Source organism: Schistocerca americana, chromosome 9 (genome assembly GCF_021461395.2).
Source record: "Schistocerca americana isolate TAMUIC-IGC-003095 chromosome 9, iqSchAmer2.1, whole genome shotgun sequence".
Lineage (NCBI taxonomy): Eukaryota > Metazoa > Arthropoda > Insecta > Orthoptera > Acrididae > Schistocerca > Schistocerca americana.
The window spans coordinates 92,958,973-92,963,455 of NC_060127.1; the positions used below are offsets into that span (position 1 = coordinate 92,958,973).

Here is a 4,483-nt window from a genome sequence, read left to right on the forward strand (position 1 = left end):
GAGCGAGGGCGTATAGTGGGCATGCGGGAGGCCGGGTGGACGTACCGCCGAATTGCTCAACACGTGGGGCGTGAGGTCTCCACAGTACATCGATGTTGTCGCCAGTGGTCGGCGGAAGGTGCACGTGCCCGTCGACCTGGGACCGGACCGCAGCGACGCACGGATGCACGCCAAGACCGTAGGATCCTACGCAGTGCCGTAGGGGACCGCACCGCCACTTCCCAGCAAATTAGGGACACTGTTGCTCCTGGGGTATCGGCGAGGACCATTCGCAACCGTCTCCATGAAGCTGGGCTACGGTCCCGCACACCGTTAGCCCGTCTTCCGCTCACGCCCCAACATCGTGCAGCCCGCCTCCAGTGGTGTCGCGACAGGCGTGAATGGAGGGGCGAATGGAGACGTGTCGTCTTCAGCGATGAGAGTCGCTTCTGCCTTGGTGCCAATGATGGTCGTATGCGTGTTTGGCGCCGTGCAGGTGAGCGCCACAATCAGGACTGCATACGACCGAGGCACACAGGGCCAACACCCGGCATCATGGTGTGGGGAGCGATCTCCTACACTGGCCGTACACCACTGGTGATCGTCGAGGGGACACTGAGTAGTGCACGGTACATCCAAACCGTCATCGAACCCATCGTTCTACCATTCCTAGACCGGCAAGGGAACTTGCTGTTCCAACAGGACAATGCACGTCCGCATGTATCCCGTGCCACCCAACGTGCTCTAGAAGGTGTAAGTCAACAACCCTGGCCAGCAAGATCTCCGGATCTGTCCCCCATTGAGCATGTTTGGGACTGGATGAAGTGTCGTCTCACGCGGTCTGCACGTCCAGCACGAACGCTGGTCCAACTGAGGCGCCAGGTGGAAATGGCATGGCAAGCCGTTCCACAGGACTACATCCAGCATCTCTACGATCGTCTCCATGGGAGAATAGCAGCCTGCATTGCTGCGAAAGGTGGATATACACTGTACTAGTGCCGACATTGTGCATGCTCTGTTGCCTGTGTCTATGTGCCTGTGGTTCTGTCAGTGTGATCATGTGATGTATCTGACCCCAGGAATGTGTCAATAAAGTTTCCCCTTCCTGGGACAATGAATTCACGGTGTTCTTATTTCAACCTCCAGGAGTGTAAATTCACAGGAATAATTACTCTTTCTATCCCACTGTTTAAATGTTTATCATTACCCATAACCACTTTGCATCATGTGGTAAGTACCAGGTTCAATATTGTCTGTAAATTTAATGTAAAAAATAGTACTCTAGCTTAGCCACTGCCTGCTTGCTGTTTGCTGTTATCCTTTCGAGAAGTCTGCAACAATGTTGCGAAGGCGCGACGTAGGTGGAAATTTTGATTTGAACCAGACAATTGTTTTACTTTAGTTGCGCATTTACTATAAAGACAAATTGTATTCAGACCAGCTACAGTGCAATTCAAATTATGTTCTGTTTAGTCATAAGTTATCATTCGAGTTTAAGTTGGAAAAAGGTTTGTAGGTACATAGTTTTGGCAGTACGTAGATTTTTTATAGATTTGGATTTGAAGTTGGACTAAATTTCATACAGAAACATATAGTGGGGAGGTAACAAAATGCAGTTGCTGTAATTGTAGTGGAGTATACTCTCAAACAGCTCTGGCTAATGTGCAACATATCACAAGAAGAAAATTAAAGTGGACGTACTGTGGAGAGTTTCTGCTCTAAATACCAGTTACTGGCCTCTAATAAATTATCTAAATTACTTATAGTAATGATCGTAATGGTACTTGAAGAAGATAGCGTACATACAAATCCGTGGTATGTGAAGCCATACCTAAGAGCAATTACCGACTTAACACAAAAATAGCCGGCCGAAGTGGCCGTGCGGTTAAAGGCGCTGCAGTCTGGAACCGCAAGACCGCTACGGTCGCAGGTTCGAATCCTGCCTCGGGCATGGATGTTTGTGATGTCCTTAGGTTAGTTAGGTTTAACTAGTTCTCAGTTCTAGGGGACTAATGACCTCAGCAGTTGAGTCCCATAGTGCTCAGAGCCATTTGAACCAACACAAAATATGTTGAATACGGCCGCAAAAAAAGGGAAGGGCGAAGTGTTATATATATTTGAGACAGCGTGTAGATTAAAATTTTTTGCTAGTTTTGAACAGTATAAACCGTAAAGAAACAATGTGTTGTTGAAGCTTCCTGGCAGATTAAAACTGTGTGCCGGACCGAGACTCGAACTCGGGACCTTTGCCTTTCGCGGGCAAGTGCTCTACCAACTGAGCTACCCAAGCACGACTCACGCCCTGTCCTCACAGCTTTACTTCTGCCAGTACCTCGCCTCCTACCTTCCAAACTTCCTGCGAACCTTCTAGGAGGCGAGGTACTGGCAGAAGTAAAGCTGTGAGGACAGGGCGTGAGTCGTGCTTGGGTAGCTCAGTTGGTAGAGCACTTGCCCGCGAAAGGCAAAGGTCCCGAGTTCGAGTCTCGGTCCGGCAAACAGTTTTAATCTGCCAGGAAGTTTCATATCAGTGCACACTCCGCTGCAGAGTGAAAATCTCATTCTGGAAGGTGTAGTTGTTGATGTGGTCTTCAGTCCAAAGAACGGGTGAATGCAATTCTCCATGCTACCCTAACCTGGGCAAGAGCTTTCATCTTCGATACTGCAAACTACATCCTTCTGAATCTGCTTTCTGTATTCATCTCTTGGCCTACCTGTACGATTTTTATCCCCCACGCCCGCCTCTCGTGGTCGTGCGGTAACGTTCTCGCTTCCCCCGCCCGGGTTCCCGGGTTCGATTCCCGGCGGGGTCAGGGATTTTCTCTGCCTCGTGATGGCTGGGTGTTGTGTGCTGTCCTTAGGTTAGTTAGGTTTAAGTAGTTCTAAGTTCTAGGGGGCTGATGACCATAGATGTTAAGTCCCATAGTGCTCAGAGCCATTTGAACCATTTTTTTTATCCCCCACGCTTACCACCTTTACGGAATTGGTGACCCCTTGATGTCTCAGAATGTGTTTTATCAATCGATCATCTCATCTAGTCTGGTACGCCACAAAATATTTTATCCCCAATTCTGTTCAGTACGTCCTCATTAGTTATAAGATTTCATCACCTAATCTTTAGCAATCTTTGGACAACCACAATTCAAAATCCTCTATTTTCTTTTTGTCTAATCTCTTTATCGTCCATTTTTCCCTTCCGTCTATGACTATACTTTATAGAAATACTATTACAAAATACTTCCTAACACTTAAACCTACACTCGATGTTAATAAATTACTCTTCTTCAGATACGCTTTTCTTGCCGGTGGGAAACTGTGTTTTATATCCTCGGCCATCCATCATATATTTTGCTGCCCAAATAGCAAACCTCATCTACTACCTTAAGTGTCTTTCTCTCTAATCTATTCCCCCAGCATCACCTAACTTAATTCGAGTACATTCCATTATCCTTGTTTCGCATTTTTTTGATTTTCATTCTATATTCTCCTTTCAAGTCACTGACCATTCCGTTCAACTGCTTTTCCAGGTCTTTTGCTACGTCTAATAAAAGTACCATGTCATCGGGATACATCAAAGTTTTTATTTCTTCTCCCTGAAGGTTCATTCCTACTCCAAATTTTTCTTTTGTTTCATTCACTCTTTGCTCGTTTTACAGATTGAACAACACAGCGGATAGGCTACAAGCCTATCTCACTCCCTTCTCGACCACTGCTTTCTTTTCATGACCGTTGACTCTTATAGATACCGTCTGGTTTCTGTACAAGTTGTAAGCAGCCTTTCGCTCGCTATATTTTACCCCTGCTAACTTCCGAACTGCAAAAAGAGTATTCCAGTCAACATTGTCAAAAACTTTCTCTAAGTCTACAAATGCTATAAACATGGATTGGCCTTTTCTTAACCCATTTTCTCACAGACGCTGTAGGGTCAGTATTACCTAGCTTGTTCCGATGTTTCTCCGGAATCCAAACATCATTCCCGAGGTCGGCTTCTACCTGTTCTTTCAATGCTGCGTAAGCAATTCCTGTTAGTGTTTCGCACGCATGGTTTTTTAAAATTATAGTTCGGTAATATCCACAACTGTCAGCATCTGCTTTCTTTGGAATAGGAATTATTATATTCTTCTCGGAGTCTGACGATATTTCGCCTGTGTCATTCATCTTGCACAAGAGATGGGAGACTGTTGTTACGGCTTGTTCTGCGACGGCTATCAGTAGTTCTGGCGGAACGTCGTCTTTTCTCGGGGTCTTGTTTAGTCTTTCAGTGTTCTGTCAAATTCTTCTCGCAATATCATATCTCCCATTTCACCTTCATCTACGTCCTCTTCAATTTTTGTAATGCTGCATTCAAGTTTAACTCTCTTTTAGAGATCCTCTATATACTCCTTCCAACTTTCAGTTTTCCTTTGCTTAGGACTGGTTTTCTGTCTGAGCTCTTGATGTTTATACATCTGCATCTCTTTCCTCCAAATCAGTCTTTAGTTGTCCTGTAGGCAGTATCTATCTTTCC

At 45.8% G+C, this 4,483-nt stretch overlaps 1 non-coding gene across 1 annotated transcript; it reads left to right on the forward strand.

Annotated features, from left to right (window-relative positions):
• Window positions 1-2,399: 2,399 nt before the first annotated feature.
• Window positions 2,400-2,474, forward strand: Trnas-cga. The gene has a single exon. It is a non-coding gene; the product is annotated as a tRNA-Ser (tRNA).
• The last annotated feature ends 2,009 nt before the right edge of the window (window positions 2,475-4,483 follow it).